At 48.0% G+C, this 16,716-nt stretch overlaps 1 long non-coding RNA gene across 1 annotated transcript; it reads left to right on the forward strand.

The window, feature by feature from the left end:
* Window positions 1-2,260: 2,260 nt before the first annotated feature.
* On the forward strand, window positions 2,261-4,572 carry LOC306643833. Its single transcript, XR_013759076.1, has 3 exons — window positions 2,261-2,402; window positions 3,296-3,500; window positions 4,151-4,572. It is a non-coding gene; the product is annotated as an uncharacterized lncRNA (long non-coding RNA).
* Window positions 4,573-16,716: the final 12,144 nt, after the last annotated feature.

Raw genomic sequence — 16,716 nt, forward strand, 5'->3', positions numbered from 1 at the left:
GAGCCACAGTCCCAGCCCTTTTTTATATTTTATAGAGTCAGGGTCTCGTTGAGTTGGTTAGGGCCTCCCTAAATGGCTGAGGCTGACTTTGAACTAGAAATCCTCCTGCCTAAGCCTCCCAAGTAGGTGTGTGCCACTGCTCCCACCCAGTACCAGGCTCCTTCTATGACTCAGGTCGTGGCATTACCTGTTTTCTACTGGGACATATTTTTCTCTTACTAGTCTCAAGAAACATGGACTATCACATGGCTTTAATTTAGAAAAGCTTCTTAAATCTCTGCTGAATAAATAAACAACTCCAGCTCATCACTCTGCTCCGGGAAGGGGTTGTGCCAAGTGAGGAAGGGGAGGAAGTAAGCTTGGGTTGTCTTCTCATTGTGTTTCTAGGACCTTCTTTCCCTCCTTTGCCACCTTCTTTGTCCATTTAGCCAAGCATTTGGCTCCTGAGCTGTGACTTGGGTCTCAGAGTGGCTGTGCCCTCTGGGCTACTCTGGCCCACGCGTGAGCACTGGACACTCGCGAAGCCCTTCCCTATGCGTGGCCTCACTTGTTCCTGCACACTACATCCCTGCAAGGGATGAGGACAGCAGTCGGGGTGACTCTGGATGGCCAGAGAACAGAGTGGCAGAGCAGCCTACTCACAATTGTCCAGTCTGTGGATGTCTAAGTCTGAACACAAAGCCATCTCACCTGACCTTAAACCCAGTGCTCTGCTAACCTTTAAAGGTTAGGAGCAAATTCCACTGCTTAATAATAAACTCCCCCCCCCATCATTTCTTGAAAATAAACCATAGATTTTGATGGTGTTTTATCATTTCTGAAAGCCAGAAGCATATTATAATTGATAACTGATATGAAAGTGTTTCTATTTGTCCAGAGACCTGTGAATCAGTGAGAGAGTCATCGAGAAGCAGGCTTCAGCCTAGATGGGTCAAAGGATAGGGTCTCAATGGTGAATCTCCTTGGGCAGAGTTGGAGAACAACAGGACTTTAGGCACCTGGAGTGTGGTAACATGTGGAAACTGACCATTCATGGGGAGAAAACGGTGTTATCAAGCCTAGTGAGCTCTGGGGCCATGGAAAAGGGCCACCAGCCAGCAGAGAGAAGCATTCACTGCCCGAAATAGTGTGCTGAAGGTGGGGATGGGGTGCCAGACCCATCTCTCCCACCTCTTGTCCCATCTCTGTCAAAGGGCAGAGGACCTGGTCAATGAAGTCCAGGGAAGTTGGCCTTCCAGGGCACAGAGAAGGGCAGAGAAGGGTGGGTGGGAGTGGTCTTGGCAGGGTGAGAGGAAGGGCATTCAACCAACTAAACAAATGGGAAAAACTAGGATTTCAGATGAGGCAAATGTAGTAGATCAGTGAGTGTCACATTCACCCAGAGCTGTAGTGAACATCAGAATAGCTACACAGCTTCTTTAAGCCAAACCTCCTGCCACCCCTAAACTTCACTGAGCCCCCAACCTTGAAGAAGTGTCATGTCTCAGATATGGGACCAAGGAAGGGCTAGGAAATAACCGCTACTGAGGGCAAAACTGAGTAAGCAGGGATGGCTTTCCCTCCAGCAGCCTTCCAACACCTTCTTGGGTCCCAGAGGGATCCTGGCAGCTTCAGGAGTCTGAGAGGTAACACGCAGACTTCTCCCAATATGAATCCCATTGCACACATGGGATATGCACCAAGAATGGGAGATAAGGAAGTCCAGAAGCTATTGCTGTACAGGCAATCCTAATTGTCATATTTAAGTGGAATGTTCTCTGTCTGGGTGGGGGTTACACATGCCTGTACGTATGTAAAAAAATCATCAACAAAACCCTGGACAGCATGGCACTTTATTAATTTTGCTGTATTATGGTACCCTCAATTTTTAAAATACCAAGCAAACAACAAAGTCTTTTTGCTGCTGGGGACCACCTTTAGAATTATAGTCATGCACTGCATAATGATGTTCCGGTAACCCACGACTGCCTCAGCCATCTTAGTTTGTGCAAGCATACTCTTTGACGTTTGCACAATGGCAAAACCGCCTAGCAATACATTTCTCAGAACGTATCCAGGATCTGTCCTTAAGTGATACATGACTATATGTTGAAGTTCTTGAAAGGCTTCAGAAATCATATGCAAATTAGGCATTTCTGGCTACCTCTACCACCAGGGGCCCTGGAGACTGAGTAGTCACTGCCCTAGAAGGCAGGAGGGAGTCCTTCTCTGCAACTGTTTTTTAAAAATTATTATTGTTCTTTTAAAGCCGGATACATTCCAGAGATAAAGCAACCAGTGCTGCTATTCAGAAAAATCTTTGTGAGTCAGAACAGAAGTCACCCCTGGAAGGAATGTCTGTTGGGACCAAAGGAGAAAAACAGACCAACTTCCCTACTTCTTCTGTTACAGATCTGCAGGAGGTGAGGGGGCCCAGGGTTTGAGGATGAACTGGGAAGCAAAGCCCCAAGCACAGCCCCTCTCTGTCTGGTCATGTGACCTGGACTGAGCCCCTTGACATCTCAGTTCTCTGCACCACAAGGCCACAAGGTGTATCATAAGACAAGAGAGGAACAAAAGTCCTTTAGAGGGGGAAGCTTTCTCCACTACTCATCCCTCTAGATGAGTCTCCTTCCAGGTGTCTCCAAGGCCCACCTGGAACTCCATCTCTGCAGCCCTCTATTCTGAGGACCTGGGAAATCAGGGGGAGCATGCCAGCAGTTCCCCACCTGAGCTTTTCCTGGTGAACAGGAGGCTTGGCAGCTCTGTTCATTTGTAATGGGTTTGGGCACAGGTCTCTTCCAGGGTTTCATAACCACCTGCCAACCTGGACTCAGGGATTTGCTCAGCACTTACTGGGGAAGCTGGGAGACTGGGTGGGTCCTGCCCTCAGGCAGCTTACAGTCTAACCTGGGAGAATACAGAGTAGAACACAAAATAGTGGGGCCATAAGGCAGTAACAATGGGGACATCTATAAAAAAGCTTTTACAGGGCTTACCTTGTACCAGATGTTATTTTAATTGGGTCATACATATTAACTCAGTTAATATTTGCAACAACCTTATGAGGTAGTAACAATTATCATCCTCATTCCACAATAAAGAAAACTAGTCAAGACAGGTAAACTTGCTCAAGTTTCCAGAGCTAAAAAGCTACCTAGCTGGGATTTCAATGCCAGCATTCTGGTCCCTAAGTCTTGGTACAGACCAGGTTACTGAACTCTCACTTGAGCATGGTATTGATACATTACAGAGAAACCTTCTCTACATACGTGGTAAGGTCACCCAATGAGGATGTCATCTTATTTGTCAACAGCCTGGGCGTCAGACAGGGCATACATTATTGCCCCCAATTTTCAGATAAAGAAACCGAGGTTCAAGTAAGCCATGGATCCAGGGGAATATGGGAAAGTCAGAGGAGTGTCAGGAGCAAGAGACCCAGTTGCTTGTCCCAGGGCTCCTTGTGAAGATGGTAACAGTGAACTTGGCCTCGGGAGTCTGCAGGATCATGACAGGCAAAGGTAAGGAAGTGGGCAGACAGCCTTAGGAAGAGTTCAGGTCTAGGAAAGACTGATTCCAGGAGCAAGAATGGATTGGTGGAGACTAGACGAATAGTCTGGGGGCCAGGCGGGGAGAGAATGGTCCTGGGGCAACTCCAAATATCTGAAGATGTTCCCGGTAGAAAAAGAAGATGACACTTGGACCAAGAATGGTGCTGGTGTCGGGGGAGGTAGAGTTGACCTCAATTTAAGGAAGATGGCTCCGCCTGAAAATGTCACTGAAAGTTTGGGGCAGATGTTCAAAGAGAGGCTGGGACTGCAAGACAGAGCATGTAAAGGGAATTCAGAAACCAAATGGGGGCTGGGCACAGTGGCACATACTCGTAATCCCCACAGCTCAGGAGGCTGAGGCAGGGGGATTGCAAGTTCAAAGCCAGCCTCAGCAACTTGGTAAGGCCCCAAGCAACTCTGTGAGACCCTGTCTCTAAATAAAGAAAATATTTTAAAAAGGGCTGGGGATGTGGCTTGGTGGTTAAGTGTGCCTGGGTGGGTTCATTCCCTGGTAGAGAGAGAGAGAGAGAGAGAGAGAGAGGAAGGGAGGGGGAGAGAGAGGAGAAACCACACGGGGATTGGAATCAGCTGACCCTGAAAATTCTGTGAGTGTCCTGCAGACTTGGGAATCTATCATGGAAGAGTCAGAAGATTTGAATTGACTTCCAAAGGCAAGACTAACACGTGCCATCTTGAGGTGCAAGGAAGGAGGCAGGAGCAGCAATGTGGGTGTAGAGCTTCACCTGCAGCTGTCAATTTCCTTTATAAATACTCAATTTGGGAATGTTTAATATGTACTAGATATAGATGATGCCCAGAATTGTTTTGAATTTTGTTCAGTGGGATGACATTAGTTGTATTATACAAGATAATATCCATATTATTTAGAGATACTTACTGAAGAAATAGGATGAAATGACATGATGTTTGGGTTGTTGTTGTTGTTGTTTGAGTGGGTTAGAATCTTATGCATTCAAAGCACAGCTACCAGCCCCTGTGTTTGGGCTTTTGATTTAAAATATTTCAGCTGGGCATGGTTGCACACACCTGTAATCCTACAAATTCCAGAGGCTGAGGCAGGAGGATCACAATTTCAAGACCAGCCTGTGTCACTTAGCAAGACCCTGACTCAAAACAAAAAATAAAAAGGGCTGGGAATGTAGCTCAGTGGTAGAGAGCCCCTGGGTTCAATCCCAAGTATAACCTTCAAAATTTTTAAATAATAAATAAATAATAAACAAATAAATAATAAACAAATAAAAGATTTTGGCAAAATTGGGATATGACAAATTATATGTATATCTACACATACACATATGTATATAACTGAGGTCATACATGTATGTTATATATGTATGTGTATATACTACATGCATATCCATAGCTGGTTAGCAAATAGAAAGTTGAACAAAAGAACCCAGAACACATTATAATACATATCATTCCATTATATACATTTTTTTTAAAAAGCAAAATGAATCCATGATGCCAGAAGGTGGTTGACCTTACAGAGTCAGGATTGGGTGGAGTCAGAGGAGCCAGAGGGCCTCTGTGCTGACCCAGTTCCATTTCTTGACTGGACGAGGCTTGCACAGGTGTGCTCACTTGTGAACACTCACCAACATGACAGGTATGCTTTATGCTTCAGTAAATTTACCCCCAGAGGCCACCCTGTACGCACGCACACACGCGCGCGTGCGCACACACACACATGTACACTGTGGAGCAAATGGGACTCCACCATCAACTGTTGAGAAGAGAGCATAAGACATGACCTGGGCTAGGTTTGAGCACATTTTCCAAACGATTTTGAGTACTGCCCTCCAAGGGGAGACTTTTTTTTTTTTTCTTCCATGACCTAAGGGACACATATAATGATGAAAATCAAGCTTCAAGCTGATCATCCTGGTGGCAGGGTAGAGAAGGAAGAATATGGCAATAGCCTGGAAGGGAGACTGGGAGATCATGGCTGCTGCCACCATCCCAGAGAGAGATGGGGAGGGAGCTTAGAGGGGTAGGAGAAGGGAAAACAAGTGCACTTCAGAGGAAGAGTCCCTGTCCGATGTCCTGCCCCAACTGTCTGGGGTCTGCTCAGAAGGACAGGGCAGACTTGGTCAAGCACCCCAAGTACAGCACACACACAGTAGGGCCCATGCACTCCATGCTGGCAGCCCATGGATTAGTTGCTCTGGGTCCCAGGGCTGATGCATCACTGCGTGGGGCACCCCCACACCTCTGCAGATGCACGGGGCCTGGGGAGCAGAAGCTCAGTTATCTGCACCAATGAGCACAGCATGCAATTTCCTGTCCAGACCCGCGAGCACTTGAGAGGGGAGGGGATTTCCTGGAAGGAAGGAAGTGAAGAAGGAAGGAAGGATGAAAGGGACTCCTTTGGTTTTCTTCTGACACAGCTGTGATGTTTTTAGAAACAGACCCAACTTTCTAGGCAAAAGATATAGATTTGACTCCTGGCCCTGCCACTTGCTGCTATATAATAACCTTGACAACTCACCCAACTCACTTATTTGCAGAGTCGGGCAAAGAATGCTGATTCTATGCTTAGCTCCAAGCAGCAGAAAGGGCCAGGGGCTTAGATCAAGAGGCCTGGGTTTGAGTCCTGATTCTGTTGCCTGATAGCCAAGGGACTCTGGGCAGTTCCTGGACCCCTCTGGGCCTCACTTATCTCCTCGTGACATGCTGACAATAGTAACGTCAAGATCTTAGAGCCACAGTGAGGACTGTGCATGTGCATCTGTATTGAAATATATGTCATCTGTCTTATGTATACATTGCCTTATGCCCAAAAGGGTTTTTATAGTATGGGAAAGAATCTGGTGCATGGTTCATGCCCACGGCACTATCTCACAGGGTCGTGGTGAGGCTCAAATGGAATATTTCAGAAAATGTCTTGCAAACTGGGAAATTCCACACACAGGAGAGCTAGAGAAAGTGGGAAAGAAAGGAAAGGAAGCTGAGCCTGGAAGAGAAGCCAGTCACCATGTAGAGAAAGAGTCTGGGTTCTTGGAGCTCTGAATCCTCCACCTGCCCACCGTGCCCACTATGAGTGGCATGAGAAGCAAAGGAACTTCAGAAGCAGCCATGTCTATAGGTTGTGTTAATGTCAGAGTTGGAAGGGACCCAAGAGCGCATTGGCAGCAACCCCCTCACACACCATTGGATCAATGAAAACTGAAGTGGGGGGAGGGGCTTGCTTTGGCTCATCCGAGTGGCATCGGCAGAGCTGGGACAAGATTCGTTTCCTGATGGCAAGTGCAAGACACCATTTTCCACTGCCCATGGACCTAGACTTCGAGTACTTTCCTCTCTCTGACTGGGGCATCTGGAAGCAGGCATACAGTGGCCTTACTTCCCAGGGTGAATTCTGGGAGCTTAAGGCAGAAAGGCTGGTCCCCTCCCCTGGTAAGTGTGCTCGGGGCACCACCCTGGTTGACATGCCCAGGGGCTCTTGAGCAGTGCTTATAGCCAATGAATATAACCCACAGCCGGGAGCAAACACAGAGCCTTATTGTTAGGGACACTGATCACTGCACTGGGTTGGGCATTTATTTATTATCACATTTATTTCTTTTCATTAACGGAAGGCAAACATTCTCCACCCTAGTAACTGGAAGACTGCTACCTGTTTCAGAGGATGGGTGCTGCCCCTCCAGGCTGAATTGGGAGCAGATCCCCTATTTACATCGTCCTTCCATGGAATCCAGCTCAGGAGAGGATAAGAGAGACTCCAGCAGACTTAGGGAGAACTTCCCACACTATCAGGAGCCAGGGGCTGCGTGACTAGCCCCTGGAAACTATGGTGTAGGCTCAGGGGCCAGAAGGACCTGATCAAATTCCTCCTTTGCCTCTCGACTTTGGGCAAGATAGTAAACTTCCCTGGGCTTTGGCACTTTAGCCTATAAAATTTTAGAGGTGGTAAGGATTCAATAATCTGTGTGTGAAAGCAACTGGCATGGTAGCTGATACCTGGCACTAAGCTGAATCTAAAGCACAGTGAACCCCCTTCAAAACAGTGAGGCCACAGTTGCTCCATGAAGACTGATCTCAGGCTGGGTAACTGACCTTTTCTGGAGTCTTAAAAACAAGAGAGGGCAATAGCCCAGGTGTAATCTCATTTGGGGATAGGGAGGAAAAACTTGGTGGCCTTTTCAGGTCACTTTGCTTTCCTGGTTCAGCATTCATTCAACATTTCCATCTCTCTTTGACCCTAGGTTGGAGCCCCAACCCCATCACATGCATGTTCCAGCCTCTCCCCCAGCCTCCCCTCTTCCCCTCAGGACACACCCTTCTCTTCCACCCAGCAGTCTTTCCCTAGAGATTCAGGTATTGTTCCTGCTCCCATTTCATAAGATCCAACTTCTGAGATTCCCTCTCCCCCAGCCCCCGCAAAGGTAGAAAGATTTAGTAGACTTTCAAAGAAAAAAGTTTCCAGAAAACTCAGGTTCATAGGCAGTGTTACCTAAGGAGGGAGGACTGAGCAGCAATGTTGAGCATGAGGCTGAGGTCTACTCCCCAGGGGGCAGGGCCTTGGAAATGCTTCTTCCTCCCAGGGCTTCCTCTTGCAGGGGCCACTTTGGCCCTGGTCCCTAGAGGAGGCCACAGCCCACAACCTCATTCTAGCTGTCTGTGGTTTGGGGGAAGAGCTTATAATTTCCAGAATCTTTTTTGTTTGTTTGGAGGATTGAACCCAGGGACCCACTACCACTGAGCTACATCCTCAGTACCTTTGATTTTCTACTTTGAGACAGAGTCTTAGAAGTTGCTGTAGCTGGCCTTGGATTTGCAATCCTCCCACTCAGCCTCCTGAGTGAGGCCTTGAACCTGGCTAATTTCCAGAATCTTGAATCTCATCTTCTGATGGATACTTTGTTACCTCCAGCAAAATGCTTGGTAGCAATATTGGAGATGGGAACCTCCCTGGAGGAACTCAAACATTTGGTTTGACTAAACAGACAGCTGAAAAAACCTCCAGGCACTACAGAGGCCAGCATTTCCCAACTTAATGAGAAGTTCTGCAGGGCCGTAAGAGAAGATGGTAGTTGATAAAAGAAGTATTTTTCAAATACACTTAGAAAATACTAGGCTAAAAGGGTTTCTTTACTCAGGACTTCTCAGAGCCTTTAATATGCCAGTGTGACTTGTGACTCTCCAGGTGCATTACCCAAGAGCATCCCACAAAACTGTGATTCCACCGACCTCTGGCATTATGGTAAGGAAAGTGAGGCACAAGTTCCTAGGGACAGAGCCACCATGGTGTCCAGGGCCTGTGTACTTCCCCAACATCAACACTAAGCCAGTTTATCCTTTTCCTGATTTTGTGTTTTCATTGTAAGTGGAGGCAGAGGTAGTGGGAATGGAGGTTCATTTACTTACCTGTGAAGTCCAGAACTAGGGCCAATGGGTAGAGCTCCCTACTGGGAATAATTTCAACTCTATCCGAGTTTTTGTTTGTTTGTTTTTGTACCAGAGATTGAACCCAGGGGTGCTTAACCACAGAGACACATCCCCAATTCCTTTTTTGCATTTTATTGAAAGACAGGGTCTCACTAACTTGCTTAGGGCCTCACTAAGTTGCTGAGACTGGCTTTGAACTTGAGATCCTCCTGCCTCAGCCTCCCAAGCCACTGGGATTACAGGCATGCATACCTTGATGGCTCAACTCTACCCAAGTAAGGACTTATAAATAACCAGACCTCTTTGGATGTGGTTGGAGCCAAATGTAAGTAATGAGCTTGCCACCATTGGAGGGAAGCAGGTCACTGACTACCAGGCGGTAGCACGGGTTGAATGGTGGTACCTAGGAAAGGTACATATGTGAACCTGTGCACATGACCTTATTTGGAAAAGGGGTCTTTACGATGTCATAAAGTTAGGGCTCTCAACATGAGATCATCTTGGATCATCTAGGTGGCCCCTAAATTCAGTGACAGCAGTCCTTATAAGATTGAGGCAGGGATGAAGCACAGGAAGAGGAGCATAGTCAGACCCAGTCACAGCTGAGGGATGGCCAGCCACAGATCTCAGGAGCTGAAGAGGCAAGGAGCAAAACCTGGACAGAGCCTCCAGAGGATTTGGGACTTCTGGTCTCCAAAACGGCAAAATAATCCCCTTCTGTTGTTTTAGATCTGGGGTCAACGGAGCAGAGACATGCAGTGAGAAAGGCCACACTCAGTGATGGCGGGGCCCTCTCACCACTGGTCACCCCCGCTCCGAGATACCTTTCCTTCAGTAATGGGAAAGCTGTGCCAGGATTTCCTACCTGTCTCTGAGTGTACCAGACAGGTGTCCGTCAGGAAGAACAAGCGAGCACAGCTTCATGGCTGAATACTGCTGTGGCTTCCCATGGCTTTGCCATGGCCACCAGCGAAGGCACCCACTTTGGCCTCTTTAGGAGTTAGTCCCTTTAAGTCAAAGAACCTCCAACTTGCTTCTGGGCCCCAGGAGTATCAGCGCATCTCTGCTAGGTGATCATCAGATGGCCTGCCAGCCTGGTGGCCGTCAACACTGGGTGAGGAGTTAATCTAGGAAGACAGATGCTAGGAAGGTGGTCTGCTCCGCGCAGCGGCTGGGTCTGCTCTCATTCCCAGGTCATGTGGTTCAGTGTCAGAAATCAGCCCATTGAGCCCCCACCCCACCACACACACATTCGTGGGAGGATCGCGGGACACCCCCACTCCCACGTACAGTCTGTTCCTCCCTCTGCTACATGCGTGCACTTTCACACGCACCCGGGAGCTCTGTCCCAACAGCCTCTGCCCGAAAACAAGCGATAACACGCCCGCCTGCCCGTCTCTTCTTGCCTTTAGTCCTAGCAAATTAAGACCAAACCCAAGTTGCAGGGCAAAAGAGGATCAATTACCAGGTAAAGGAAGAGGCTGTGGTTCAAATGTCTCAGTTGCAGTTTGGGGAGACCTGGGGACAGGAGAGAGAGGGGTGAACCAGTAGCCCTCTCTAAGCTACAGATGGCCCAGATACTTGCTGTGGTCACTAAAGCAAGTTATATTGCTTTGTCCCTAAAGCCAGGAGCACAAATCAGGGCTGGCTGCTGCCTTCCTCCTGGGGAAGCAGAATGAGCTTTGCCCACCCAGGAGAGCTGAGTCAGGGGCTCTGGGCAGGAGCCCCAGGCCAAGGACTCCTGTGGGTGCAGTCTGCCTGGCTCGCCCTGAGCCCAGCGGCCCTCAGCGCATCCTCTAGCCTTCCTCCCTCCCACTGGCCAGGATGCATTAAGCAGGACAGGCACAACCCCCATGCCAGAGACCTGGGAGCCTACTGTCAGAAGTGGCCTCCCTGCTTCCTGGTTTCTCTCTTCCCAGTCTCCAAATTCTTCAGAAACCCCTACACCCATCCTCAAACAGGAGTTTAGGGGGGCAAAGCAAGGCCTGGGGCCTCGTGAATGTTTCTCGCAGGTTTGTTTTGCTCAGCTGGGGCAGGGTTGGGCCAAAGCCCCCCTGTCCTCAACTGCCTTCTCCTCCTCCCTCCGCCACCCTAATTTCAGGCTCAACTGTGTGCATTTAGGGCTTAATTAAACTCTTGTCTTGCTTTCAGAAGAGACACTTTCTGCCCCAGGGAGTTGCTACCTCGCTTTGTGGGGAGGGCAGGTCTGAGCAGGCTTGGGGAGGCTCTGCTGGGAGAAGAAAGAACGCTCCTCCTGGAAGCTGCCGAGAAGCAGCAGCCCGAAGGGGAGACCGCCCTGGCCTCCTTGGTGGGGGCCCCAGGCACAGAGGGGCCTCCCCACCTCAGCTGCCACCACCACTGTATGCTGTGCTCAATTATCGCAGGTCGGGCTGTCCAGGTCACCCTGTTCTCAGTGCCCTGCCCTGCCCTGCCCTGCCCTGCCCAGCCAGCCAGCAGCCTCCAACACCTCCCGCCCACCGCTGGCCACACCCTGGCCTTACCATCCCGAGGGTCCTTCTGCAGGGCAGGCTCCTTACCCCAAGGGATCTCAAGAGGAGGAAAAGCGCCCAGCAAGTGGGCTCTGTGATCCAAACTCTCAACCTACCCATGTGGGGACCACATTCCCAACCCTAGGATGGACTCTGGTGCAAAACCTTCTAGAAAATGTCTCGGAGAGAGGTTTCAGTTAGAGTCCCGAGTTTGCCCAGTCCACCTGTGTGTCCTCCAGCAGATTCTATTTTATCTTTCTGAGTCTCAGTTTTCTTATCTAAAAGTTGGGGGTACTAAAAAGTCTCCCCTGAAGGTTTAGAGGGGGATTGAAAGAGATATCCTAGGAAAGCATTTTGCTAACTTAGGTCAAAGGATACACAAATATTCAATATTATTTCAATCGAGACTGAGCAAACTTGGGGCTGGGGTTGTGGCTCAGTGGTAGAGTGCTTATCTAGCATGTATGAGGCACTGGATTCGATCCTCAGCACTACATAAAAATAAATAAATGAATGAATAAAAAATAAAATTACTTTAAAAAGACTGAGCAAACAGTGAGCAAAACTTCTAATGGAGCTTTTAGCATTTTCCTCCAAAAGATCCCTAGTCCAAGTGGACCCCACCCCACTGTGTCATAGACCCCTTGCCCCCATCACTGGGATGAATCCGCTTTCTAACAAATTCTTGAAGCTCACTGAGGGGCAGTCTTTTAAAACAGTGCTCTGGAGTATGTGGCTCTATATTTGGGGATCAGGGACTGTCAGAGTTGCCAGGGATCTCAAGATCTCATATGTCAATCACCTTAGAATCATGGACCCAGGACAGAGGAGCAGTTGTAATACAGCCCTGGCCTCAGGTCCTCCCAGTCCTACACAGGTGGTGGGGAGAGGGGGTCTGTCACTCACCCCTCTGTCCCAGGAAGCATGGTCCTCCCCACAGGCGTGACATGGGAAGCTGCCCTGGAGGCCTGGGGAACAGTCCATGGAGAGTCTGTCCGCAGGTGATCCCCAGTCAGCCTGGGTCACCCTACTGTTTCCATCTTCTGAGAACTTCCCTGTGGGATGACACTGAGTCCAGGACACAAAGCTTTTCATCTTCTCCTGGGAGGACCCAGAGCTGCGGCCTGCAAGCACTTCAAAGTCCTTCCTGACATGATCTCATTTGGCCTCACCTGCCCGCGTGAGGTTAGAGGGAGTCAGGAGTTGGGGAGGAACAGCGGCTTGTCCACAGTCACACAATCAAGACAGTGGGGTTTTCTTCTGCCTGCCTCAGTTTCCCCATCTCTAAAGTGACAGAGAGCAATGTATAATGGCTGCCTGTTTGGCTTGTGGTATGTATTACTGACAATGGGGCAGAGGCCAGTTTTTTGGTCCACAGGAGAGATTAACTGGTGGCTCCTTCAACAAGCTGTTTTCCTTATTTGTGAAATCTTCCTCACAGATGGGATGAGACTAAAGAGCATAAAAGTGCCTCTTGCAGGAGCGGCATACACCAGGTACCCCAAAAATGCTACTTCTCTTCTCAGTTGCCAGTCAAGCCCATGCCTGTGGGCCTCCTCCTAGTTCCCCAAGTCTCCCCAGAGCTCAGTGGCTCAGATTCCCCTCGGCAGCAACCCTGGGGCCCTCGGAGACACTGCTGCCACTCCTTCAACCTCGCCCACCGCTGAGCTGGGCGGAAGCCCAAGCTGTCTGCACCCTTCCTAGGGGCCGGGGGCTGTGAGTTCTAACCCTCACGGGGCTGCCAACTTATTGTGTGGCCTCAAGCCAGTCTCCTGGCTTCTCTCAGTTTCCCCACCAGTAAAATGGGGCTAATGACCATCAGCCTGCACCAGGGTGTTGTGAGAATTAATTAAGGTTTGTAAAAGACTTTGAGATCCACGGATGAAAGGCCTTGGAGAAGGACAGAGTGTTATTATCCATTATTAGAACTGTTCTATTCTATCCAAGGATCTCAAAGCCTCTCACAGACAGTAATTAGTACCTTGCAGGGGTGTTTTGAGGGTGATTAGTTCCATTTCACATATGGGAAAACCAAGGCACAGACAGAAGTTAAGTCAGAAGAGGGCAGAAGGGATAAGAGCCAACCTAGTATTCCTAGAATTTATTACAGCCCTGGCCCTTACAGTCACCTCTTGGGCCGGCCAGCCAGGGTCCACCAGCAGCTGGTAAGAGACTGTTTCCTGGATTCTTCCCTCTCCACTGCACTGTCCCCAGGACAGCCCTGTGCTCAGGGCAGCCCACGTCCAGTCCAGCAGAAGGTGACATCAAGGGACCTGATAGCAGGGGGGCAGCAGAAGATGGAGGCACAGAACACAAAGGAACAGAGAGTTGAGACCCAGCACAACCCCACCGCTCTAGCATTCTGAGCACAGGTTTCCCCTTTCCTCTTCCTTCCTCCAACTCCTCTGGTCACCTTATATGGGGTCGTGTTCAGGCTGCCGCAAACCAAGGCCAGACTCCCAAGCAATTCTTATAGGAGCATCCGAGGGGGAAGGAGCATGCAGCCTCGAGGCTGAGGAGGTGTGGGGGTGGGCAGGGACCAGGTTGCTGGCCCCATCGAGGGCTCAGTGCACAAGACAGTCCCTGACACACCTGGTCTGACGAGGCCACTTGCTTCTGGAGACAATCAGGAGCCCCTCGTGCTTGTGACTGGCTCCATGGTAGTCTGCCATGAGGATACCATGATTTTTTTTTAATTATAAGTATTAATTCCAATTAATTGTAAAAATTAATGGGTTTCACTATGACATTTTCATGCATGCATGTATTTTTATGTGATTATTTTTTTTAACAAAGCGTCCCGGAGGTAATAATTTGAAGATAGGTTGTACTTATTCACATAATAAGGCACCATTCTAAGTATATAGAATAAAATTAATTGATTAATATAGCCAACTGCAGAGGGGTTCAGCAGCAAGCCCAGCCTCAGAGCATGCATCTTCACCACAGCTGCCACGTGGCACTACTGCAGGCCCTAGTACTGAGCTCAACCCCACTCCCTACGAGCCAGAGCACCAAATGAGGGCCCCTTGCGTTACGTGGTGTGCTGGTGAGTGTTAATAACCAGCTCTTAAAACAACAGCAATAACACGCACACACACAAACATACACACAAAACCCACCACAATCTGATGTACAGCATTTGGAAAATCTCCTTAGTGTCCTTCCACCACGGCTGATTTCAAGCTACCAATCAATAAGCTCAACAAATTCCTGAAACCTTGACTTTGCCATTGGTTTAAAGCAGCTCCTGCACATTGCTATCACCTGAGATGTGTTTCCCCAAGGAGAGGGGGTCTTAACTGATACCACAGGAAAGAGACTGGGAGGTACCTCTCACCCAAAGTGGTTCCTTCATTGGTCGTTCTTGGTCACAAAAATTCCTATGAAACCCCTGCTTAAAGGCCTTGTTAAAGTCCTTGATAAAGGCCTGGCATAAGCAGAGAAAGGAGGGCTGAGTTTCCTTTTCCCTTGGGCCAGGTTCTTGCTCTGGAAATTTCTTTGCGAAGAGGCAGGCAGGTTGTTAAGGAAATGGGCATAAGATGCTATGTCTTTTTTTTTCTTTCAGTTTTTTTAATTCTTAAAAAATTTTAATTGGTGCACTATAATTATACATAATAGCAAGAATATTGTATGTCTTGACTGACGACTGGAGTCGGGAGGGCCAGGACAGACAGACATACAGGACGGAAATAGAAGCAGAGGTCTTTTTGTGTTTGAGAATTTAGAACGAGTTGTGGACATGACACCCCTTGATCCCTAAATGTTCCAGTTTTTATTTCCTCCAAACAACAGCATCTCCTCATTACTACCATCCAACCCTCCAAATTAGGAAATCAAAATTAATTTAACACCATTGTCCAGTCCATGGACCTCATGCAAATTTCTCCAGCTGTCCCAGCGATGCCTCATTTGCTTTTGGTCCAGGATCCTAGTCAGGGTTCTGAGTTGCATTAGCTGTCATGTCTCATTAGTTTCCTTTAATCTGGAACAGATTCTCCCTCTTTCCCTGTTTGTGACTTTGACAATCTTAGAGCAGGCCATTCATTCGGTCATTAGTTGTCCCCTAATTCACAAGGCTGTGAATGGTTTCTTCCTGTCCACTCTGAGAGTATGCATTCTTGGCAAGAGTACTATAGAAAGATACTATGCTCTTCACAGGGCCTCACATCCAGGTGCATGTTACTGGACTGCCTATCATGTGATGTGAATCTTGACACCAGATCAAGTTGGTAGCTGCCAGGTTTCTCCACCATACACTTCCTGTCTTTCCCTTCTTTGTATTTGGTAAGTATGTGCTGAAGGGATACTGCAAGACCACACCAATATTCCATCCTTCGTTAAGTCTCCACCCACCAGCCTTAGTGTCCCTCGGTGACTCCAGCTTTAACTACTACTATGAAGGTTGTCACTCAGCCTACATTTACTTTCTGGAATTCTCCTATAAGAAATATCTTACTCCTTCTTTCCTTCCTTCCTTCCTTCCTTCCTTCCTTCCTTCCTTCCTTCCTTCCTTGCTCCCTCCCTCCCATCCTACATTGGTATCCATATGGACCCATGGATGACTATTTTAGCCAAAGGACTATAATCTACTACTATGATTATTTATTTTGGTGCCCAAATTGTCCCAGATTTAGCCAGTGGGAGCCCCTCAGGCAGAGTCCTGTGTAATTTGATGTCTCCATCCTTCTTTGAGCATTTCCTCACTTTCTGGCACAAAAAGATGTTTCAATCTCATTGTGTACTTTCCCTGTTCCAGCCCTGGGGTCAATCATTTCTCCAAGCTCTGGTTATTTTTAGTCTCCCCTAAAAGAAAACTAAGATCTAGATGCTTGGTAACTTACTGCTGCTGGGGTGTCATTGCCTCTAGGCAGTTGCCTCTAACCAATAGCATTGGTTGTCAGTTCCAGAATATTGTGTGGCAAACATCAGCATCTTCTTCTTGTGCCTGACTATAATAGTGGTGTCCCGGTCTGTCAGTATCACACATGGTGTGGACATAGATTTTTTAAAAATCATGTTAAAGAAGGATCCTGCTATTTTGATTTTACTAAGAATTTTTTTTTAAATCAGGTATGTAGATATGTACATTGGACTTTTAAAAATATGCTTTTGAGGCATCTATCTAGATTATTTTTCCTCTTTTGACCTATTTATATGAATTATTGTATACAGTTCAGCAGTATTAAGCCAGTCTTGTTTTCTTTGAATATACTCTATTTGAGGAGGGTGTATTTTTATAATATAATGTTTGATTCAGTGTGCATTTTTTTTTTTTTTTTTTT

This window comes from Sciurus vulgaris (genome assembly GCF_902686455.1).
Source record: "Sciurus vulgaris genome assembly, chromosome: 14".
Taxonomy (NCBI): Eukaryota; Metazoa; Chordata; class Mammalia; order Rodentia; family Sciuridae; genus Sciurus; species Sciurus vulgaris.